Source organism: Pleurodeles waltl, chromosome 12 (genome assembly GCF_031143425.1).
Source record: "Pleurodeles waltl isolate 20211129_DDA chromosome 12, aPleWal1.hap1.20221129, whole genome shotgun sequence".
Lineage (NCBI taxonomy): Eukaryota > Metazoa > Chordata > Amphibia > Caudata > Salamandridae > Pleurodeles > Pleurodeles waltl.
Window position 1 is genome coordinate 489,973,732 of NC_090451.1, and position 26,291 is coordinate 490,000,022.

Genomic DNA, 26,291 nt, shown 5'->3' on the forward strand with positions numbered 1-26,291 from the left:
CAATCTTTGTGTGCAGGTGTGTTTGTTAAATTGTTTCACCTGTAACTAACCAAGACTACAAAAGCAGAACGCATTACGTTTTGAAGGAATAACCAAAATGGGAAAAAACACTGTGCTATGGGCATATCTTCCTAAAACCAATTACCAACCTCAAGATTTAACAGAGAAGTCAAACCCCATTTGTTTGGGTGGATGGGTAAGATGCAGGGCTGATGGACCACTGTTGAGGTCTCTTGTCACTGGTGTCTTGCTCCTGTTCTACTATGACTCTTAAAACTGTGCTAAGTACACTCCTCACCGCCCTAGACTCTCAGGGTAGCAGGGGCAAGCTGACACGTTCTCAGGACGGTACAACAGTGTGTGTGAAACAAGAACTCAGCAAACAACCATCAGACACTTTAAAGTCCATGTCCAGACCAGTGCTCGCCATTTAAAAAAAAAAAGAAGGAACTTTTTAATCACACAAATGTGGTAAATACTACGCAATTAAACCTAGTATACAAGTCAATGATCATGGTGACGATTCTTCCTTGTGGCGCAAAATGCGCTTAATTCCCTTGTGCTAATCACATCGCAGGTCACCATTTGGTGGTTGGTCTACCTTAGTACGTATAGTGAAGGCAAGAATTAGGCTCAGGTGCAGTCTGAACTATCCCTACAAGTCAAATGCACACACAGAGGCTGCTGTGTAGGCTGGGTGTGGCCTGTATCTCCATATGCATGACTGCCTGGCTTGGCTGTTCAGTGCAAAAAGAACAGATGATGAACAGAATGCTGAACATTGTCAAACATTCACCCCAAATCACAGATCTGGGTCTAAATCCATTCTTACTATGCTTGCCACGCTATTCCAGGTTGGACACAGTCCTATGCAAATTAGTCTTGATTCTGTGCCCCATGGTAACAATCCAGCCTGAACTGCCAGGCCAGATCCCCCCTGGATCGTAAAACAAGCATCCTGGGACCGGTTTCGGGGTATCCCCACCTCATTGGCCAAGTAAAAAAAAATTGATTAAACCCCTATCTGTGACTGGGGTTGACTAATTTGTTCAGCATTACGTCCATCATCTGTTCTTTTTGCTTTTGTTGCCCTAAGTGGCGAAGAGTATGCCCAGACGTGGGTTCCGTGCTCACTGTGCCACTGGATGACAGATGAGGGGCGATACCCCAAAATCACTCCCAGGATGCCTGTTTCCAGTCCAGGAAGGACCTGGCCTGGCAGTTTGGATTGGACTGTTCCCATGGGGAGCAGGGTCAAGACTGATTTGTTTATAGCTGAGTCCAGACTGGGTTGGCGTGGTGAAAAAAACAACGGTGGATTAAACCCAGATCTGTGACTGGGGGTGAATATTTGTTCAGTGCAGCAGCCCAGATGATTAGAATTCAGTTGCAGGCCAGGTTGTAGCATCACTGACAGTTAGCAGGCCAGGGCGCCAACCGAGCTTTACCATTCACAGATGCAGTCTCAATCAGTCTGATGTAGCAGGTGCAGAGCTGCTTAGGGTGTTGTTCACACGGAAGATGTAGCCCCAATCCGGCCTACATAGGCATTTGCGCCCTTGACGAGGCCAATGCAGGTACAGTGCTTAAAGCAGTTCCCACTAGGAACCCCCATTCTTTGGAAACCAGGTGGACATTACTAGCTCACTGTCGGATAGTTAGCTTCCTCTGCATGTCCCTCTGTCCCTGACACCTGCTGGGCTTCTCGTCCTGGACACTGTCCCTGCCTGCAGGACCAGGCAGACTCTGTCCTTCTCTTGACAGGCAGGCTTCTAGGTACTTGGGCAAACCCTCAGCTTTCTAGCAGAGACCTCAGAAACTTCAGACTTCAGGTGATGTCCCCTCACCCCCTGGGAGACTGGTGATGGATAGACACCAGCCCTTGTTAGAAAGCAGTCAAGGTACTCTGCTGGGCACTTTATACCTTTGTCATGCTGGACCTGGAATAACGTGGGGTGGGTTGTTCCACTTTTATACTCACCTTCTAGACAAACATTTTTAAAATGTATTTTTATTGGTTTTCAACAGCAGTAGAGACATTGAAAAGGCACAGGTAAGAGAATAGGATACGTGTCATATACACATAATTAACACTGTGTCCCGGACAACATCGTCCTATCAAGAACCAAAAGTAAATAATAAATTACCAAATATAAAAGAATGTTGACGGTGGTGTCCGCACTGAATGCAAGTAGTGTGGTGTGTGTTGTAGAGTCTAAGCGTGGTTGGTGGTCAGGGGTTTGGGCATTATTGCCTGTGGCGCCGCAGGCTCTGTTTCAGACCTGCCAGTAAGGGGTGCTGATGCCTATTGGTCAGGGCTATGTGCTGTTGCGGGATAGCGTAGAGTCTGCCAATGGTTAGGGAAAGGCTTGGAGCTTGCGATTGTTTTCCTTCTGTGGAACATCCCAGTAAAGTCCTTGGTACATTCTCTTTAAGGTTGTCAGGTATAATTTTAGGTCTCATTGTTTGCAGTGTAGGTGTCCCAGCTACCCACTCCCACCCTGCCACCTCCCCTTGTGTGCAGCAGCCGGATTGTGCATCTCTGTGTGTCCAGGGCTGAGGGCACCTTCCATGGCGTCGTACTTTGTTGTTTAAATAGTACAAATACAAGATCTATAAACCTATGTAGGTGTTTGTCTACTTTAGACTTGTGAGCGGAGGCCCAAGAGTAAGGACTCAGGAGTGTGTGCCAGAGTATGTTCCACAAGTTCCTCTGTGATGGTCGTGACCTCCCTCCAGGTCAATTGCAGTATTGGGCACTCCCACACCATGTGATAAAATACGGCTTCTACTGTCTTGCACCTAGGGTATTCAGGAGGAGGCGTGGAAAACATGTGCTTGATGCGTTAGGGAGAGAGCTAGGATTGGTGTATGTAGTTAAATTGTGTTAATCGAAACTTGGGGTTTTGAGACACCTCCTTCACGTGTTGGAGCACTCATACCCAAGCCTTGCCTGTCAGTGGTTGTGGAAGAACATTGTTCCACCTAGTCAGTGCTACCCCTGTGTCCGCTGGTGTGCTAGAGATCAATGTCATGTATAATGTGGAGCTAGCTCGGCGCATGCCACCATGTGTGAGGAAAACATGTATTACCGGTGACGGAGACTGCCCCCCACGGGAATTCTAAGTGGCGCACAAAATATGTTGTATGGCATGGTATGTTAGGAAGTGGCCCGTACCTTCGTTGTATGTGTCCTTTATGTCTTAGAAAGGCATAAGGGGGCAATCATGGAAGAGATCCCCAAAGTGGTCAATCTCCTATTACCATCATGGTGCCCAGTAATTCCCCGGAGGCCCAGTAGGTGCCATATCACTATTGACGGTTAGTATGAAACACAGCAGCACCTGTCATGCACAAATGGTTGCCAACACATCCGTGCCACAACCATTCTGGCGCAACTGCTATTGTAAATGGTGACCCCGGTCTGTCAGCCATGTATAAATGATTGACACTCCCAGAATCACGTGGATGGCCGATCTCTTGGGGCAGGAGGTCATGCTCAGCCAGCGTAGCTGCCAGTGCAGTTGTGCCTCCATGTAGTACATTTCACAATTAGGCACAATAAGTCCACCCTCAGGCAAGGAACTTTGTAGAGTAGTGAGAGCCACCTGCCGAGGTCCCAGCCCCCATATCAGTTCCAATAGAAGACCATGCAGCTCCCGAAAGAAAGACTAGGGAAGGGAAGCACAAGCAGAAGAGCCACAAAGAAGTATAATAAGTGGGGCAGCAGAAGCATTTTTGCAATTGCCACTCAGCCCAATGGGAATAGGGGCAGCAAATGCCAGAAAGCGAGGTAGCCCAGTGTCGACCCCATTGCCCTATCCACGCTCCCCAACTTGTGGTCCTTGTCCATGTGGTATAGCTGGACGCCCACATATTTGAATGTATCATGACACCATCTGAGCCGATTCTCCAGGGAGACACTCCTGTCTAGTGCAGGGTCTGGAAGCAGGGGGAACAGGCACAACTTAGATCAGTTGACCTTGAGGCCAGAGACCACTTCGAATTTGTCACGCAAGAGCATCAGGCCCGAGGGGGGGGCCCCCACCTCACAAAAAGACCAGAGCATTGTATGGGTAAAGTGAGATGACGTGGAAGATGCCCAGTTTCGAGGTCCCCCAGACTTGTGCCTGCAGGCGCAAGCGGCAAGCCAGCAACTCCATGGCTATCATAAAAAATAGCAGGGATAATGGGCACCCTTGCCTGGTGCCCCTCTGGATGGAGAAGGTATTTGAGATCAACTGGTCCGACCAGGACTCTCACCAATAAGCTCATGTAAAGGGTGCAAATCCAGCCTAGATACACCTCTCGAGGGTCATCATTAAGAGGCCCCAGCTCAGGGTGGCGAAAGCTTTTTCTCTATCTAGAGACACCGCTACCCAGTTGTGTGCCTCAGGTGGAGAGTAATGTATGAGCCGCAAGAGCTGTCGGATATTCAAAAAGATTCTGCACCAAGGTATAAACCCTGATTGATCGTCATGCACTAGGTTGCCAACTACCAGGAGCAGTTTATCCACAGGCACCTGCCCCAAAATGTTACATTCTATTTTAAAGAAAGATAAGAGGCGGTAAGAATGGAAATCCATAGGGTCTCGTCCAGGCTTGGGGAGGACCATGATCAGTGCCTTTGAGAGCGAGGTGGGAGCTGACCGTTTCACTTTGGTTTAATTGAACACCTCCAGTAGGTGTTAGGTGACCAGGACTGAGAATGTGGCATAGTGTTCTAATGGTAGCCCATCTTTGTCTGGCGTCTTGTTCCGGGCAATATGTGCTATGGCCGTCCTTATCTCTTACAGCTGGATTGGCTCATCCACTTTGGCTGGAGGAGGGGGACAGGCGGAGCAATGGCAGTTCACACAAGAACCTGTGCATCCGATCAGGAGAGGGAGCATCCCCAGCTCTGCATAAAGTTTGGTAATAGTCTTGAAAAGCATAATTAATGGCAGAGTCTGATGGCTCCAATAGGAAGGCGCTGTTGGTACTCCTTAACGACTCATGCCAACAGCCTTCCCGACCGGTCTCCTTTGGCATGTAGCATGGTCAATTGACACTTATAGTCAAGCCTTCCCAGGCACATTTCTGCCTCCCTATACTGTTTGTGCAGCTGCTGCAGCTGCTCAACCTCTGCAGTGCGATTAGCCACCTCCCTCTCCAGGGGGCTGCTAGTTCCTTCTAAAGGACTCTGCGGACCCCCCACGTGGCAGCCATGCAAAGACCCTGCATGACCACTTTGTGTGCATCCCATTCCAGAGCCTTGGATTAGGTGGATCCTCTATTAAGATCGAAGTATTGAGTGATACAGTTCAACAGAAGTTCCCTAAATGGGTGGGTTGAGCAGCGCCTCAGTCTGCAGCCGCCACATGGGTATCCAAGGATGTGGTCTACCCCATTGCAGAGCTAATTGCACTGAACAGTGGTCCATTAGAGTCTGAGCCAAGTACTCCAAACAGATATCCTGCGCCCAAAGTAGATTGGTACATAAGATGAGATCCAGTCAGGTGTGAATGTCATTGACAGGGGAGTAAAACAAGTACTCGCAGTCCACCAGATGCCCCAGTCACCAGGCATCATTTGGTTTTCTTTGGATCAGCCAGTTTTGGAAGTGTTGTGCCGTTCTATTACATGCCGCATTACGCAGGCGAGAGAGCGAACAATGACAGTTCATGTCTGGCACACAGTTGAAGTCCCACCCCATATGGCTGGAGAGTGGGGGTCCTGGAAAAGTGCAGCTGTAAGTGTGTTTGGTGCATGCACCCCGCACCAAGATCAGCAAAGCCCCACCTAGGTGCCCCTCCACTATCACATATCACCCCTGGCATTAGCACTATGGTTATCCACCACCGAGGGGACTCCAGGGCCAATCCATATAAGCACCTTTTGCGTATATACCGACAAGGAGGTACCATATGCCTGTTCCCGCCTCTTTTTATAAACCTGTTGAAGTTCTTTGAGTGTTAGGTGCATTTCTTGTAGCATTGCAATGTGCGTATGGCAGAGCTTGAAGTAAGCATGAATCCAACATTGTTTGGCTGGAGTAGCCTTACCTTGCACGTTCCATCTCGTCATGTTATACTGTAGGGTAGTAATATCTATGTGTGTACCCTTTGTGTGTGACATCAGGCCGATGCCCCAGCCCCCCATGCATGCCTGGCCCAGCAACACATTCCCACCATTGAAATGTAGACCAGACTTGTGTAATGTGGAAAAACTCCATTAAAACAATCAGAAAAAAATAAAAGCAAAACAGCTAGCCCCCACCCCTGTCAGGTGACATTCAAGTTCCCAGCCACACACCCACAACAAAGAACCAATAACTGAATAAACTTATCAACGAGTGGTGAAACATGTCCACTTTAGAGTCACTTCGGGGCATGACATTTTAAGTGCCCACATCTCCTTAATATGGGCCAGACTCAGATGGCCCAACATCCAGCCTGCAAGGATCATGGTGGCTTATCTTGGTTGTGCACACCCCAGTCAGTGCTCCGCCCTGCAGAAATGTGTCCATCACACTCATGCAGGCATTGATAAGAAGTCATCTGCTGCCCGTGGCATGTGTTCTGGGCCCCAGTGGGTTCTAGTGGTTGAGGTCCCAGAGCCACCTGTGTCTGAGCCGGAGTCCGAGGGATGCCTGGATTGCAGAAGAGCACAGGGGTATGTGTTGTGCTGTGAAGCCTCCTTCACCGTCCGTGGCTGCTCCTCCTGGTCTTTAGTGGGGCAAGTTTTGTTATTCTTGCACCTCCAGTGCCTAGACCAAGGCACTAGCCATTTGCCATCAGCTGGACTTTCTGAGGAAGTCTGAACCAAACCCTTGTTGTGTAGGTCCGGAGTGGGGAAGACGTGATGTCTCACAGTCGATCATCTTTAAGTTTTGCATATGAGTGTGTATTTAATTTGCAGCTCCTGAAGTCGTTGCTTAACCTCTACGTAAGGCCCTATGAAGATGATATACTCTGACGTGAAATTGAGTTATGCTGTGATCGCTGTGTTCTCGTAGTGCCAAGGACCCTTCACCCAAAACTCCTGCAACACCAGGTCGCCCGTCCTGATAATTAAGGAGTTGGTGTTGCGGCTGGGCCCCTGGGGGTGGTGGCTGCCTAGGTATGTCATGTACCCACTCTGCCGAGAAGAGTTTTGGTACCCTGTTTGCTAGTCCTCTCTCCATCAGCCAGTTTTCAATGGAGAGCTCCACACTAGGGCCTTCCAACCACTCAGGGAAGTTCAGCAATTGGACATTATTGTGCCTCGAGCACCCCTCAGCATCCTCGCTCTACGTTGCAGCGAAGCTACCTTCTCGCTCATGACCCTCAGCTGCACCTGCAGGTTTTGCACAGTACATCTCTTGGTGGTCAAGGCGGATTCTGCATCTACTCTGTCTGCCAGCTCTTTGTGGTCTGCCCTCAGTAAATTCACAAATAGGGAGACGGTGTTGATTTTGGCCTCCAGTGATGTTTTAGTGTCCAGAATCATGTGATGTACTTTCTCAAATTGGGCGGAGTGTGAAGAGTGGCTTTAAGGTGACTCAGGGTGTCCAAGGCTAGGTCTGCAGGAGTAGAGGGTGATACGGAGCTGCTGGGGTCCTGTGATGAATTCTTGGTTGTTTTGGGCTTCACCGTTGTGATATCCTTATGTGCGGCCGGATAGGTGTTCACATAAAGAAGTAGGCGTGTTGGGTCCTATCTTTTTTGGCAGCACGCAGTCACAGTTCATGGGCAGGGGACACAGGCCTGAAATGTCGCTCCCCTTAGCCAATGTCTAACACAAAATGTCCCACAGCAAGTGGCAGTCACTCACACCAGGGTATTCTGGTTGGCAGTGCCCCACTATGCAGCAGGCTGAGGTCACCCAGTTCAATGGCTCAAATGGAAGAGGAATAGCAGCCTAATGAGTGACACGCCGAGCCAAGCTGCCACCCACCCAACCTGCAGACACAATCACTAGTGTCACAGGAGCCCGGTGGGCTTACCTCACATACTCCTGCCCACTTCCAGACATTTTAAGCCCTTCAGGCCAGTCCTGTCCTGTCACAGCAAGTTGTAGGCCTGAGGAAATGAGAGACAGGGGGCCCTATGTTTTAGGCTATGGATTATAGGCTTATGGCAGATGGACAGCGGGTTAACTGCACATTAATGGTAGCCCAGCAAAGTGGGTATGGATGCCTAGGGGGGCAGCGGTAGAGAATGTCCGTGCCTCGGTATTCCCATGGATCCCTAGATGTGTGCACACTGAATCTGCACGCTCCCCCAGGCTGAGCCCTTCTTGAACAGGGCTGACTGGCACTCCTCTTCACTATCAAGTGCTCTCATGCGGCTCCGACTCTGCCAGGCCCCTGTTCCTCCCAGGTAAGGGCAAGCGAGGCCTCCGGATCCTTGGATGGTCTCCAGCATGACACTGCCATGCCCTGTGGTCAGTGAGTTGGGGGTGTCTGCCCTGTGATGTGTGCCATTGCTGATCGCCCCGGGGCCCAGATCTCAGGTGGCAGAAGCCCCACATGTAGGTGGCAACGACAAGCCGAATTGGGCACTTCAGGTGTGCTGTCAGGGGCAATCCAGCCTTGCCGCTGTGGAGCACACCAGCTCCTTTGCTGCTCTTGCGCTGCAGCGTGGTGCTGAAACGGCACCACCAGAGTGTCTGCTTGCAGACAGCGCCGCAGCTCCGTGATGTGGTGGCACAGTTCGCATATGCCCCCATGAGCTTATGCCCTCCAGCAGGGTGGGCAGACTGTCTGACATTTGCTGGTCATTTTCGTACAGGTGGGGTGGATAAACAAAGGATTACAGACCCCTTACAGGGCACATTAAAAGTGAGTCCCGAGCAGCTACCATCTTCGCCATGCCACCCTCTAGACAAACTTTAGAACCTTTTTGGAGTGGTTATCTTTTGAAAGCTCTTCCCAGGCTCCTCTCGAGACACAGCATTTGTGTAGAGTGATACTTCTCAAAGAAGGTAGCACTGGGGCTGTCTCCAGACTCGAGTACCCACAACATAGGCCACATTGAAGGGTAAGGTGCACCTGGTTGCCATTGACCTCCCTAAATCAGAGACAGACAAATTTATGTCCTGACTTAGAAACCTTTGTACTTTACACAACAGAAACCACTGACTCCTCACCCATACCATAAAGCAAATGTTAGTGCCTAAGAAGAACGAATCATTAGCCCCTTTGCTAACAAAAGTCCTTATGGAATTTCTAAAGGTGGTCCTGTCCTCATTATTCTCACTTCAGTGCCTTGATCTTGACCCCCCATCCCTTGGAATGCAGACAGTGCACGTCCACTGTCTAGGTAAGCTGTGCTCATCATCCAACTGGTGCAGGCCAGGGGCATCCAAAATGGATCTGCAAGCCACAGTCCCCTTTCACTCACTTGAAGAACTATACTTCTATTACATACACTCACACATACACACAGCATACACATAGGATACCAGTAGAATGTTATGGGTATACACATAAAAGTGGAATATTACACAAGAGAGTACCCTAAGCCACACTCTCGGAGGCACAGGTAAAAAGGTCTGTTCACACTATCACTCTCTAAAAACATGGTGTGCTGCCTTTCCTGCTTTATATTCAGGAACAAGCCTAGGCCTCTGCACACAAGCTTGGATTAGCATGACACTAGTGTCATCTAGAATATGGGATACTAGATTTACACAAGGCTTGACACTTAGGTGGTCATTACGACCCTGGCGGATTACTTCCGCCAGGGCCGCGGGACGCGGTGGCACCGCCGACAGGCCGGCGGTGCCCCGCGGGGCATTCTGACCGCGGCGGCTTAGCCGCGGTCAGAGAAGGGAAACCGGTGGTCTCCCGCCGGTTTCCCGCTGCCCCCAAGGAATCCTCCAAGCCGGCGCAGCTTGCTGCGCCGGCTTGGGGATTCCGACTCCCCCTCCCGCCATCCAGTTCCTGGCGGTTCTCCCGCCGGGAACCGGATGGCGGGAGGGGGAGTCGCGGGGCCCCTGCAGTGCCCATGCCAACGGCATGGGCACTGCAGGGGCCCCCGTAAGAGGGCCCCAAAATGTATTTCACTGTCTGCATAGCAGACAGTGAAATACGCGACGGGTGCAGTAGCACCCGTCGCACCTTCCCACTCCGCCGGCTCGATTACGAGCCGGCTTCATGGTGGGAAGGTCGTTTTCCCCTGGGCTGGCGGGCGGCCTTTCGGCGGCCGCCCGCCAGCCCAGGGGAAAACTTGGAATACCCTCCGCGGTCTCTGGACCGCGGAGCGGTATTCCTGACGCGCAACATTGACGGGCGGCCTCCGCCGCCCGTCAATGTTGGAATGAGGGCCTTAGTATGGGAACAAACCTCCATATAATACAGGCGATGTTCCTGTCCCAGCAATGAATATAACAAATTAAGAGTTTCTTCCATTGTTGCTTACGCCATAACCTCTTTTTCTGGTTTCACTTCAGGTGGCTTTAGCTGGTGTCACATACAGCATTTGAATTTATACATCTATACTTCTGAGATTGGGCTTCATGTTTGGATGGCATGGATATTCCACTTTGCTGCTACTGATTCAATAATTTACTCCCTATCATTTTTGTCCTGCCCTTCAATGAAATGAGTTCACTGATATCAGTTGTAGAAGGATATACTCAACGAATACAAACTAAGGGTGGACTTAGGCTTCACCCTTAGTTTTTATACGTTGAATGTACCCTCCTGCTGATATCAATGAACAAATTATTTTTCTTTTTAAAACATTTATGACCTAGCACGTCATAGTACTGCATGCCCTACTTCTTTCCCTCTCCCTATAAAGTTTTTGTGATCCTCGCATGCTCACACAAGTTCCTTGGCAAGCTCCCTGTCTGTCTCCAAACCATCATTCTCTGTTCACCCTGCCCCAAGTGGAATTTCTTATTAGTTCTCTAGCTTACCTCCCCCACCACTGAGCACTGTTGCAGCTTGATGCCCCTTCCCCGCCACCTACCTCTTGCGATCCACAGCTGCAGTTTGATTTGCCACATCCCTTGTAAAATTGAGACTCCATTAGCAAAGCCAGTATTGGAAGCCGACTAGCTTAACATTTTATTTTCTTTGTCTTCCAGGATCACCATCACATTGCTTGTAGAGGCAAGTGGTGTGATAAACTAGCATTTCTAGAAAGTAATGTTGCACTACTTGAAGTTTCCCCAAACATCGCTCTGATGGGGTGTGTGTGTGTGTGTGTTTTGGGTTATTCTCTATCCACTGGTGGCTGCATCAATAAATGCAAAATATTAGGCGGTACTCGAGTTCCCTTTTGAATCTTTGGCGTTTCAATCAAAAGTGTCTGTGGTGCTGCAGCACTTTTGGCAGTGAACCCCCTTGGGCACCGAAGGCCCTAGTTCAAGTCTTACCCGCTCCTGCAGCATAGAGGCATTCGGTGTTACAGCGGGTGCGATCAGAGTGGGCACTAACTAGATTCAATCCTACTTGGAGAAGCCAGGCTGCTTGCGGTACACACAGTGTCAGATGGGTGAAGGCTTACTCACCAGAGTGGCACAGCTGCTCGTCCTAGCTCCCAGCAATGTGGTAAGTGATGTTTTCCCCCTCAGTGGAATTCAGTCCTTCAGCTCCTGACTGGAGTCCTACAAGGACTCGTCATCCTCCTGGTTCACGGGACCACTCTAGGCAGATCCTTAGTTGTGGCTGGTGCTGCCTGTCCGAGCCTCACTTCACTCCTGGTGAAGGGCCTGAAGTCTTGGATGATTTGGCCCGCAACCCTCACCGGCATAAAGCGTTGCCACAATGCATTCTGAATGGAATGGAGACTCTTCAGATGCAGTCGTCCACATCACAACGGCCATTCCTGGCATGTGGGGTAGCCACTTAGGCGTTCACAAGTCTTGGCATGCTGGTCACACAACTTCACCAGTGGCCCGCTGTAGCATACGGAGTCACAGCAACTAGGCAGTGTGGGCTTGGCACCCTCCACGCAGCGCACAATACTTGGCACAGTCCATGGTGGCCCTCTCCTGGCATATGGGGGGAGTCACTGAAAACAGTCGTGTATATGGGCTACTGCCCGATCGGTACAGAGCTGATTCCTTACACCTTGTACAAGGGGTCCTCATAGCAGGACTCCACACTGGACTTCGCTCCCTCCAGCACTCTCTACTTTCTCACAAGGCACACTGGTCTTGGCAAGCAGGCAGGCACTCGTGCTTCAGGGCAGGTGGTCTTGATTGCCCTTGGTAATGTCCTCTCACACATCAAGAATTTTCAGTTCTGTTAAGGACACAGAGGTGAGGAATATGCTTTTCTTCACATTATGAGGAATAGCTTTTAATGACATTTAACTACACTGCTCATGAATCTGTGCTCCGCATCGGCACCCCACCACCAATCAGGGCTCACCAGACCCTATAAGACTTGGCTGTTGGCCTAGTCCGTTCTCTTTGTTTGCATTATTCAAACCTAATCACCAAAACATCAATCTTTGACCCTTCCAAACTTAACCACAGTAACATCAAAGTCCTGCCTCCAACATGACATCCAGGAGAACTTCTTTGAATGTTCATGGCTACGCATGTTGATAACTGATGACCTTGTCTCGAGGAATGTCTGTATTTCCAATGTATTAACCTTTAAGTACCCCTCGTTCCAGGTTCTCTATGCTTGTTTGTTAGCCTCACTTGATCGAAAGAAAAATAATTGTAATTCCTTTCACATACATGGATGGGAATACAATTTCAATTACAAAATAAGCATTACTCGGTACAAATTCATGCAGCTTGTTGGATGAATGCATGAAGGCTAATCCTTGCCCCGGTGTCCTTAAGAGAACTGAGAATTCTTGACTCCTCAGCTGAATTTATTTTACTTTATGTCAGGACCAGAGTTGTCTGATTATGCTTCTTCAAACCTGTGCCACCACCATAGAGGCTTCATCCACAATTGGTTTATGATAGAATATCTTAAAGGTTGAATTGAACGACCCGTCTGCCGCTACCATAATATGTTCTAAACTTGAATCCCTAGAATATGCTTTAGATTTCATAGCGCCCCTGAGTGCGCTCCAAAGATGGGCACATCAGTCCCTTCTTCCGACAACAGCTATTTGACCCATCTAGTCAAGGTCACTGAAAAAGGTCAGAAAGGTTTTTGCAGGATAATGAGTAATTGGCCTCCAGGGTTTTGTCTGAGTTCATGTGTACAATCCTCATCTGCTTTTAGGCATATTGCTACACACAATTTATGATTATCTGGAAAGGGTGGATAACTCTCACAATCAGAATTGTTTTGAGTATGGTTAGAGATTCCAGAAGTACCCTAGAGGGTGAGAAGACTCCACCTGTTAAGTCCAGAGACTTTGGCGGTCATTTTGAACCTGGCAGTAATCACCGCACCACCGGCGGTGCAGACCGCCAAATAATGACGCATAGGAGAAACAGCCAGCGGCCCATCTACCCACCGCCATCTTGAAAGCACCACCGATGAAGGCAGAGGCCACCTCCAGCGATGGAAGGGCCCAACCCGTCCAGCATATTATGAACACCACAACGCCAGAAGTTCCGGGGCGGGAGCCACCGCCACTCAAAGCCTGGCAGACACGACCCTTTTGAAAGGGAAACACTCACCGGAGGCCCACAGAACACGCCAATGCCCACATGTAGCAAGAGTTGGAAATAATGCCAGTACTTCTCCTTGCCCTATTCTTTCAGGACCGTGACCGAAGATGATGACTGTAAGTCCCCCAGCCTAGCACACAAGGGAGGAAAGGACACAATTACACACCCACCCACACCGCATTGAACATCCAACCCCTCCCACCACTCCAAGCCATACACACCCTAACAAAATTTACTTAGCAGACACAGGCCAACAAATACCTGCACCAATGCACACACGTGACACACATGTGCACACCACACCCCCACAGTGAAACGGTGCACAACAGCTCAATTTAGCACCAACATGTCTGCTGGGCAGAAAATTGTAATGTAAAAAAACTATTCACAAACGGCCAGTGCAAAGTCCCGGTAGGGCAAAGATAGCCCACACTTGACTCCCACGATGTAAAGGAACACTCCACTGAGAAGGGCATCAATAGGTCTGCTAGGCACCTCAGGGTCCAGGGCCAGGGGGTGGTGGGGGTGGGGACTTAGGTTTGGAGGGCGGGGTCTTGGGCATAGGTTCTGGAGGTGGAGAGGGTTTGCCCTTGCCCTTGGGAGGAGGAGGAGTGGGCCTGGACCAGGGGGTGGCAAAGGGACTAGGGGCAACACGAGCCTTCTTCTTCTGGGGGGAAGGTGCACGTGAATGGGTAGGGCGGACTGCGGAGGACTTTGATGAGGAAGGAGTGGGTTTCAGGAGGCCAAGGGAACGTTTAGGGACAAGAGGGGGTGGGCCAATGGGTATGAACAGGTCGACATGGGAGAGGGAAAGCTTACAAGGTGCAGCTGGAGGGGTTTTGGAAACAGGTTTGGGAGTGGAGGATGAGGGAGTGGAGGTATGAGGTGTAGGTCTGCTGTGCTTGGATGCAGGTGCCTGTACAGTGCCCATGTTTGGTGGATGTGTGTGGAGTGGATGTCTGGGAGCATTTCTGTGTCCTGGGAGGGGGGGTGGACACAGCGGGGGAGGTGGATGTTGCTGTGTCTTCCTTTGAATGTTGGGTGTGTGTCTGCATGTGATGGGACATGTGGTGCTTTTGTTTGTCTGCATGCTTCTTGGGTTTTGATTTGGGTGCATGGCTGTCTGCATGTGTGCTTGGGATGGGAGAAGGGATTGGGGTACTGGAAGGAGTAGAGGATGTGGGTTGGGGACAGAAAGACCAGGGATACTGGCTGCCATCAAAGAGGAGGCCAGAGCCTGAAAAGATCTCTGGAGGCCCAACATAGCACCATGAATGCCTTCCAGGAACGCATTGCATTGCTGCAACTGGGACGCCAGCCCCTAGATGGCATTCACAGTGGTTGTCTGACCAACAGAGATGCTTCTCAGTAGGTCAGAGGTCAGTAGCCTCCTCAGTGAGGCAGCAGTGCTAACAGGGGCAGGAGATGAGGTGCCTGGGGCGAAGGAGAGCAGGTACGGGCCACACACTGGGGAGCTACTGGGAGGGTGGAGATGGTACCAGGGAGCTGCCATCGGAGGAGGTGTCTGAGTCACTACTCCCAGTGGTAGTTGCCTCCCCCATGGTACTCCCCTCACCCTCCAACCCTCTGGTCCCCTTTCGTGTCGGTGGACTCTGCCTCCTGGGAACCGTGGGCTGCTGCATCCCCACTCACCGGAGCCTCAGCTCCCTCGCCAGATGATGCTAAAGCACACAAGGGCACAAGAGCACAGAGGGGCTGGGGGACAAAACAAGAAAGAAGTAGGTCAAATCCAGATAAAAACATACCTGTTGGCACACATACAACCCCACCCATCTAATGCAGCAGACAGAATTATTCACCTGGATGTGCCCCAGACTGCACGGCAACATCCCACAGTACAACACACGACCATCCTGGCCCTCTACTACGTAACACTGTGGAATGGGACACAATGAGAGACGTTGGTAAGACAACTACTCTGCTAATCCATGAGGCCACATATGAACCAATAGCCCAACAGGAGACCCCTCACAGGCCTACATTCCCAGCCATATCTACCTAAGGACACTATCCCACGGACGTAGAAGGGGGCAGGATGCCAGGGACACACCTGCCTGCCACTACACTGCATGCACCCCATGGCACCTAACTACACTCAGCATGGTAGCATCACATTAGTGTAGGTACTCACCCGCTTGTGGCTGCTGTGCTGCTTTCAAGCGCCCACCCAAATCAGGATATGCAACTGCCAGTATGCAGGCTATTAGGAAGGTCAGGGTCTGACGGGCACCTCTGCCTCGTTGGGAGGCCGTCTCCAGCTGGGCCACCCCGGTCTTCCTGGCCCAGGGCCGTAGGTGCTCCCACCGCTTCCTGCAGTGGGTGCTCTGCCGGTTGTAGACCCCCAGGTCCGCACTTCCTTGACGATGGCTTGCCACATTTCTTTCTTCTGATTGTCGCTGACCTGCATGGGACACACAGAGTAATGAAACAGATGTCAGCCTGGGTGCCCCATATACATATGCCATGCCAGTTCGACCTCACATGGCCCATGGAGACACACATATTGACAATAGCCAAGACGACAACTGCCAGGCACATCACGGGTAAGCATCCACACAGCCACCAACAATGCTTACAGGCATCCGCCACATTCACACACATTCAAGGAGGACTAGTAGCAACTTGCCTGTGGTCACCCATACAGCTTCGCATACAGGGGTAAGACCCGGTCCACCAGCTCCTCAAGCTCCTTCACGGTGAAGGCCGGGGCCCATTCCCCTGTAACACTTGCCATTACTAGGCCCATACTCAGGACACAGCAGCTCACTCAGTGGAGTTCAGTTCCTCTCGAGGTGTAGGAGTGGCAATGACAAGACAAAATGGCAGTATTAACCGCGGCGGTGTGCACCGTTACCATCGGCGGTGATCGTGATTAGCCCTGCTTCCCCATAGATGCCAGTGCTATCCAATGAAGAGGTGCACGGAGGTGAACAGCACCTACCGCCATGACAAATAACGCCAACCGAATGTGGTCACGTCCTACGCTACAGTACCTGTAGGGCAGGGGGCTTCCATTTTGCATACACCACGTCTTCATAGTCTGTCTGGGGTCTTAATCCATGGCTCCATTCCCTCTACCCTTCGTTGAATTATGGTATGATGAGTGATCCTCTTCATGGAATCATAGTGGGAAGAGTGCATACACTGTGATGCAATGCAGAATACACACCACACCGGGCAATACCCAGACAGGATTACAACGTTCTCTGCTTCTGTGTAAGGGGCAATAGTGTTACATGTACAAGTCGAATTGTGGAATATTGTGACTGAAGTGTATGTGGCAAATCAGTGTGTCTCTTCTCCCGCCCCCACATAGGTACAGACCCATGTGGCGAGGGAGGGCGCCATCTGTTTACAGATTTGATGTGGCCACCATGGAGGAATGTCACATCATCATCACTTACTTACAGCCTGAATCGTGCCACTATCTTGGAACTCTCTGCACAAATGGAGCCTGTGCTGATGCCAGTTAATAGGAATTCCCATGCCATCCCTATAACTGTGCAGGTACTACCTGTGCCACATTTTCTGGCCACTGGCTCATTCCAAGTGACAGTGGGCATGGCAGCCAGTGTATGTCAGCCCTATGTTCAGCCTCATCCTGTCCAAATTTCTTCGTACAACACCTGCAGAGTTATTTCCAGTTTCCCCAAAGGACTGATCTCACCTCCATCAGATCTGGATTTTATGCTTTTGCAAATATTCCCCATGTGATAGGTGCCATTAATGGTGCCCACATAGCCCTCACACCCCCAAGAGTGAATGAACAGGTGTTCAGAAATCGTAAAACCTTTTACTCCATTAATGTCCAATTGGTGTGTACTGCTGATCAGTCCATTACTCATGTCAATGCAAGGTTCCCAGGATCAGTCCATGACTCCTTTGTCCTGAGAAACAGCAGTGTGCCACACATGATGAGAGAACTACAGTGGGACAGAGCTCCGCTCATAAGTGAGTGTGCATGACACTGGATCTCCTACAAAGCTGACAGGCAGGCTGTATGCAAGTTGATTTTGTGTGTGTTCAACCCTCTTTCGGACACTTTTGCAGGGGATTCTGGCTACCCAAACATGCAATGGCTCCTGACACCTGTGAGGAATCCCAGGACAGATGCTGAAATCCATTATAATGAGGCACATGGTAGTACTAGGAGAGTTATTGGGAGAACCATAGGACTCCTTAAGGCAAGATTTTGCTACCTTCATGTCTCTGGAGGGTCCCTGTGCTATGTCCCTGACAAGGTGTGTCAGATAGTGGTGGCCTGCTGCATGCTGCACAACTTGGCTCTGAGGAAAGCTATTCCACTACTGGATGAGGTGGATGCTGTCCAATCACCCCTGCCAGCTCGGAGGATGAATGAGAGTGATGGAGAAGAGGAGGGGTAAGTCATCAACTCCAGAACCCAGTTAGTCCGGCTATTCTTCTAGTGACTCTCAGGTAGTGTTCTGTGTTACCTATGGGTTTACTGCATTGTTTCAGGGTGACATGTGCAAAGTGCTGTGGTGTCCCTTACCAGTGATGTGTAGACTTCATGTTTGAAGAAGGAAATGTGTGTCACAGCAATGGAATGTACAGTGTGACATACTTGGAACACCTACAGTCTGTTAGACCCCCTATTGCAATTAAACAGCATTATGATGTAAACTGCCTACTATATTCACATTTGCATTTGTTAGCACATATAAATGAAGGACAGATAATTTGAGTGCACAGGTGTTTTTTTATTGAAACAAAACACATCCACGACTGATGGTACTGTGGAAGGGAATGGGCACATGGTGTGCAAAGTACTCAGGTACATTTCCACAGCTGTTGTTTGCACAGGGGCATAGTGTACAGGGCCATTGGAAGATGGTGCAATGGCAGGAGCATGTCAACAAGGTAGCTCAGTGGCACACAAGGGAGACAGTTCAGGGCAGAGTCACTTCCTGGCGGTGGGCTTGGTCCTGGCTGGTGTTTCACAGGGATGTCTGGGTCTAAGGGCACGTTTGCGAGGGGGAAGCTGGGCTGCAGTGGAAAAGGTACTGGTGTCCTGTGAGTCATCTGGCAGTGCCACCAGTCCACTAGCAGCTGCTGATGTGGATGCAGGGCATTGTCCTGGCTTGTGTAAGGGGCCTGCTCGTGGGTGGAGGACTCAGGCTGGCTGTTGTACTGGCGCCGCAGCACCCCTGCAATGGTGGCCATGGTAGCATTGAGCTGTTTCCATTGCTCCATGGTCACGTGATGGTGTGCTACCTGCAGCCTCGGATTCTCCTCCAGCATGGCCAGGATCTGGCCCATCGGTCCTGGGAATGGTGGTATGTTCCCAGGACCTCAGCAATGGCCTCCTGGGCTGCAGCATCCCTCCTTGGACCACCCCCCTGACCCACTGCTCCCATCCCAGTGGCCCTAGACCCCTGTAGCTGTGTCCCCTGCACAGGTCTGGCAGTCCCACTTGCACTGGGCCCATCATCATCCTGCCTGGTGGTGGGTGGAGACTCAGGACTCTGTACTTGTGGACAGCCAGTCCGTGGCCTGGAGACAGTGGAGTGTGAGCGTTGGGCCAGAGCTGATGGTGGTGGCTGAGTGGTAAGGGTGTCAGTGGTGTCCTGGGTGGGGCTACTGAGGGGTGAGTGTCCAGGGCTGGGGGATGGGCCAGGGTTCTCCTATACATCCCTCTGCACTCTCCTGAGTGGGGCCTTCATCTTCAGGTGGAGTACTGGCATTCCTTAACATCTCCCTCCGGGTGACATGGGTGGTAGTGCCTGTGGGTATGAGAACAGAGTTGTGGGTTTCCTGCACTTTCATGTCCCTTGCAGCTCTGCTTATGTGTTATTGGTGGTTCCTTTCCCATGTGGTGGCATGCAGGGTCCCTTGGTGTTCTTTTGGATACATTTGGTGAGAAGGGGAGTGGTGCATTTTGTGTGTTGTGGTGCTCCTGCCATTTCATACATGGGTTGGTGACTGTGCACAGGGTGCTGGATAGTGGTTTGTATGGGTGGTTGTGGGCATGCAGGGGACATGGGGAGGTGTGTCTGGGTAGGGGATGGGGGCACGATGGTAGTGAGCAGGATGGGGTGATACATGCATTGCAGGTGCAGTTGACTTACCCGAGTCCAGTCCTCCAGGGAGTCCATTGAGGCCCTCTGGGTGCAAGATGGCCATGGCCCCCTCCTCTCAGTCGGTGTATTCGGGGGGGGGGTGAAGAGGTGGTGGACCACCGCCAGTCTTCTGTACGGCTATGTTGTGTCATGATGCCATGGAGCACACCTTCCCCCGCAGGTCGTTCCATCTCTTCCTGATGTCATCTCTTGTGCATGGATGGATTCCTACTGCGTTGACCTTGTTGACTATCCTCTTCTATAGCTTCATCTTCTTGACTATGGGTGTCTGCTGTACCTGTGCCCCAAATAGCTGCGGCTTGACCCTGACTATTTCATCCACCATGGTCCTCAGCTCCTTGTTGGTGAAGCGGGGGTGCTTAGGGAGTGCCATGGTGTGTGTTGTGGGTGTGACTTGTGTGGTGGTTGTTTGTATGTGTGTTGTGGTGTGGTTTTCTGTGGTGCTGTTGCCGTTGCAAAGGATTGTGTGTTGTGTGTGAGTTTGTTTTATAGTGGTGTGGATGTGTGTCAGCTGTGTGGTTTTCAAAATTGCCAATGTGTGCTTCTGTTGTTGGGGGTTCCCATTTCTGAGCGCAGCGGTCATTACCGCCAATGGCCGTTCGACATCCACTGCCCGCTGCGCTGATTTGTGCATCATTATTTGGTGGGCAGGGGATTGGTAGGGATGGCGATGGCGGGGTGCTGTGTCCTGCCTTTCCGCCATCGTTGGCCCTGGTGGTGAGTGGAGGTTGTAAATATTTGGGTGGACTGTGTTTTTGGCATCTTTATTCGGCGGTGCGCAGACCACCGCCACTAGCGGTCTATTGTTCACCATCAGCACAGTGGTCAGCGGTGATTACCACCAGATTCATAATGAGGTCCTTTAAGTCAGAGACACTCATGCACAAAATGAGACACAAGAGAACAGTCAATTTGGCAATTGTTGTTTACTGGAAAGGTCTTTGTATGCAGGCCATGATCCCAAGACCCTGAGTATAGTGTCAATGTCCCACACAACACTGAATTCCTGGGTTTGGGCCGTTGATCTTAATTCCTCTAAAGAGCTTATAAATCAGTGGGTTTTCTTCAACTGGTCTACCATCTATCTGGGGATGATCTGCCAAGAGGGCTGTAGCCGGGCGCCGGCACACCCAGCTACCATCAGTGGTGGCCCCCACGCAGCAGGATACCCCGGGGGCACCGCTGGGGATGACCTGGAAGCAGAATGCTCCTGATCCAGATATCCAAATTCCCTTAACAATAAATGATGGACTCCCGCGGCGGCCCGTTCTTTGGAAGTGGGAGGAACGTGTAAGGAGCGGAGAGACGGCCGGACCCCTCGCCCAGCGAACAGAGAAGGTCCCTAAACCAAGAAGGGACCACTGACGAAGGGCAAGGAGGTCCAGAGACGCGAGGACATCGCCACGTCCTGGGAGGGACGTGGCTCAAGCAGGTACGGTCCTGCTTTCAGAGTGGTATTAAAGCCCTGGTGGGGAGGGATGAGGGAGCGGGAGGTGAAAGGGGAAAGAGGGAGGAAAGGGAAAGTAATTAAACCAAAGTACAGGACATGAAAAAGAAGGAAACCTAGTGTGGTTCCATATACAGGTTGCTAAAGGAATTACCTGACGAAATTGTAACTTTTTTGAATTGCTTTGTTGCAAGTTGTTTTGGTGAAAGGGGTGAATCCCATCCTTTAGGTACACTCCCCATCACTAACACCACCACTTACCTTTCCTACACGGGTGTTTTTTTAGATTTAAGTACTCTCCTGAGAGGTCTAGCCCTCATAGAAGACTATAGTAATTGGTGATCCACCCTACAACCCCGATTTCCTATCATCTCACCGCACCCCCTCTAAACCCTCCCACTTTACTAAAACGACCCCACAGAAATCCCGACGTAAAGACTTACCTTGCCTTCTTTCTTTTCACGGTTCCACCGGCGATGCCACACAGCCACGAGACCTTCGCCTGGATGGAAGAGAACCTGACAAGAAAGAACAGAGAAAGAGTTATATTCACTGGGAGATAGAGACTTATGGACTGACAGAAAATAACTTTATAGTACAAATAAACGTGAATCTTCAACTCACCCTAAATCCGAGTTGTCTTATCTGTCTTTACCGCTACACCCACCGCTACAGGTATGTCAGAAGTGGGAGAAGAAGTAGGGGCAAACTAAGAGAAGAGATAATCACAGCCAGAGAACTATGGCGGTGAAGCCAACTATCGAAGACATGATTCAGCAGCTGGCAGAAGGACAACACCACCTTCAAGTAGTTTGGGAGGCACATCAAAGGGAGCCTAAAGCCGATAGAGAAGCACTCCAAAGTGCCCTGAAAAGCCAAGCCACTATTATCGCGAATAATCAGCTTGTACATGAGACGGCCTTAGAAAAACTGACAGATACGATAGCCGCCAGCAAAGTTCACCCTAACGTCCCAAGTTCTGTCCTTCAAAAATATCTGGAAGGGGAAGATCCTGACGTGTTTTTCATAAATTTCGAGCGAGTGGCTTCCTCTGCCGCTTGGCCTGAGGAGCGATGGGGCCAATATGTGGCTCCATTATTAACGGGTAATTTACAGGCCGCCTATCAAGCCGTTAACTCAGGTGGGACCACTCTGTATAAAGAAATAAAGAAGAGCATACTAGAACGCGTGGGACATGATTGTGAACATTACAGGCTTCGATTTCGGAAGACGAAGTGGACACCTTCAGAGGATCCCAGAACATTATATTACAGAGTGAAAGATCTAGGGCTCAAATGGTTAGGTCCGATTGGGACTGAATGGGAGGACATCATAAAGACCATTCTCCTCTAACAGTATTTAGAGGCCCTCCCTGCCGTTACCCGCAATTGGATCCGACAACATCCCAATGTGGACACCAGCGTGGCGATTGATTTGGCTTGTGTGTATCATCAATCAACCAAGTTAAAAGCAGGTCCTACAAGGTCGACGAGTTCCACTAACCGACCTACTACCCGAAAGAATACAGAGGAAGCTTCGAGTCTTCGGATTACTGAAAAGAACCCAATGCAACAGCCACAGTGCTATAGTAGTGGGGAGTGGGGCCATATCGCTCGGCTATGCCCCCACAAAGAGGAAAGGGTTGAACCTGTGGAGATTGCCATGACCCGAGGACGCGTCCTATATACAGGGACAGATGGCTCCAGATATACTTGGGAGATAACAGTTAATGGCTAGAGAATCATGGCCTTATTGGACTCTGGATGTAGCCAGTCTGTTATTTGGGCTGACCTGGTTTTCCCCAGCGTCCAAATACCCGAGAAACTAGTTTCCATCTGCTGCATCCATGGAGAACTGAAGGACTATCCCTTGGTTTCCGTTATCCTCGAGTGGGAAGGGAGACAGGATCCTTAAACATGGGTACTATTGAACACTTGGTGGAGGAATGTATTGTGGGCACAGATTGTGTACATTTCACCGACCTGCTCCAGAGCGTAGAGAGAAAGAATCGTCTGGAGTCATGGTGGGGGGAGGCCCCCTTTTCGGAGACCCTGATAAAGACAGAAACCGTACGATATAAACCTAGTAAGAGGGAGAAAAGGGAGAATAAAAAACTGTATCTCTTGAGAGAAAAGAAGAAAGAACCAAGAAAGGTGCAGAATATAACCGTCCCCTCCCTACCCCCATTCCGTAGTAGCCAACGAGGGGACCCCTCCCTCCAGAATGCTTGAAAAGCAGCGAAACCAGAGATCAGCGGCGAGGTGGGTCCTTATTTTGTGATACAAAAAGGCCTCCTGTACAGAATCACTAATCATAACAACCATGAGAAAAGACAGCTAGTCGTATCAGAGCCATACGGAGTCCAAGTACTTCATCTCGCCCACAGCCAACCGGGGGGAGGGGGCATTTCGGTAGAGACAAGACTGAGGAATATTTATTACGCCAGTTTTACTGGCCAGGAATATATGCCCAAACACGCAGTTTTTGTATGCAATGCCCTAAATTTCAGGTGATAGACCCAGGACCCCAAAAGAAAGCGTCGTTACAGCCATTGCCTATTATTGATGTACCCTTTTCAAGGGTGGGAATGGATTTGGTAGGTCCCCTCCTTCCATCAACGAAAGGGTATACACTAGTCTTGGTAGATTATGCAACAAGATATCCCAAAGCTATACCCCTATCCAGCATGACAACCAAGAATGTGGCTCATGCTATTATTGGTTTCGTCTACAGAGTGGGGTTCCCAAACGAAATCCTGACCGACCAAGGAGCACCATTTATGTCCAACTTAATGGCACAAATCTGCCAAATCCTGGGAGTCAAACAGCTAAAAACCTCGGTGTATCATCCACAAACCGATGGTCTTGTGGAGAGATACAACTGTACCGTGAAGTCCCTATTGAGAAAAAACGTTTCGGAGTCGGGACGTGATTGAGATAAGAAACTACCCCTCGTCCTCTACACTATAAGATCCCACGTCCAGGTGTCCACAGGCCATAGTCTCTTTGAATTGGTCTTTGGACGCCAACCCCAGACCCTTCTCGATATGGCTGCCGAACTATGGGAGGAGGAAGAACTGGGCGAAAAAGCCAATATTAGAATATACTCAACAACTCAAAGCCCAATTACAAACGGTCTGGGAAGATGTCCATTTACATATGGAAAGGGCACAAGGAAAACAAAAACAGCACTATGATCAGCGTACTAAATTGTGACAACTACAACCAGATGATAAAGTTATTCTTTTACTCCCGAGCTCAGACAATAAATTGCTAGCTAAATGGCAGGGCCCGTATAGAATAGTAAGGGTCATAACCACTGACACTTACCTGGTCGAGTTATCTCAGGAACCAAGGAAGACACAGATCTACCACATCAACTTGTTAAAGAAATGGGAAGAACTAGATACCTCCCTTCCTTCGATATCTACGGGGTTTCTGGTGACCCGTAACAAGACTTTAGAACTAGAACTGTGCCCCACTGCTCCGAGTTCGGAGCTGGACTGACCTCAGGTCAGTCCCACATTGCAAAACAAGCAACAACTACAACTCAACACTCTTCTCCAACAACATGCAAGTTTTTTTTCCTCAAAACCCGGAAGGACATCACTGACACAACACCAAATTAGAACACCAGGTGGTTAGATCGTACGCCTCCGGCCGCACCGAAGCCCGGAAACACCTAATAGAACAGGAAGTAGAGAAAATGCTACAGATGGGGGCTATTGAACCATCCGTCAGCCCCTGGTGTTCTCCAATTGTCCTAGTCCCAAAGCCAGATGTCTTGATTCGCTTCTGTATTGATTTTAGGCGGCTAAACGCAATATCTCAAATCAATACCTACCCCATCCCTCGGGTTAATGAGTTGTTGGAAAGACTGGGTAAAGCCCACTACCTATCAACCCTAGATCTGACCAAGGGCTATTGGCAAATACCCTTGGCCCCAGTAGATCAAGAAAAAAACAGCCTTTTCTACACCCTCAGGGCTATACCATTTCACCGTGCTTCCCTTCGGGTTACATGGTGCTCCCGCTACCTTCCAATGACGGATGGATCGACATTTGAGGCCTCACTATGAATACACCAGAGCTTATTTAGACTATATAATAGTCTACAGTGAATCCTGGGAAGGCCATCTTAACCACTTAGACCGAATATTACATTTATTATACTCTGCTGGCCTCACAGCCAACCCCGACAAATGTCACCAGCCTGCAATAACATTGCGTATATTGGTTATTTTATAGGCAAAGGACAAATCTGACAGCAAAAGAGTAAAGTAGAGGTTATACTCCAAGTACCGGCCCCAGCCACAAAGAAGGAACTTCGATCTTTCCTTGGCCTGGTAGGGTATTATAGGAGGTTTATACCTAACTATTCCACTCCGACGGCCCCCTTTACTGACCTGTTAAGAAAAGGAAAACCAACAAAAATATCAGGTCTAACCCCAGCTTAACTATCTAGTTTTCATACCTTAAAGAACAGTCTCACCACCGAACCCGTCTTACGTTGTCCAGACTTTACAAAAACATTCCATCTCCAGACTGGTGCTTCCGATGTAGGGATAGGCGCCGTGCTTTTCCAAACAGATGAATCAGGACACAAACACCCTATAGTGTTTATTAGCCGGAAACTCTTGCCACGAGAACAACGCTATCTGATAATTGAGAGGGAATGCTTGGCTATCAAATGGGCCATTGAAAATGTACAATATTACCTTTTGGGTCACCCTTTTTTATTATATACCGACCATGCTCCCCTCACCTGGTTGTCCAAACACAAAAACACGAATTCCCGCATTCTGCGGTGGTTCTTGGAGCTGCAACCCTTTTCGTTTCAGGCACACCACATCCCTGGAGATCAACAATACACAGCAGATTACCTTTCCTGCTACCCCATAAACTCGGAACTCCAACAGTCCCTCCCTAGGGGAGGGATATGTAGCCGGGGGGCAGAACATCCGGCTACCATCAATGGTGGCCACCAGGCAGCAGGATACCCTGGAGCCACCGCCGGGGATGACCCGGAAGCAGAATGCGCCGGGAATCCGGATATCCGGATTCCCTTAACAATAAATGACAGACTGCAACAGCGGCCCATTTTTTGGAAGTGAGAGGAACGCGGAAGGAGTGGAGAGACGGCCGGACCCCTCGCCCAGCG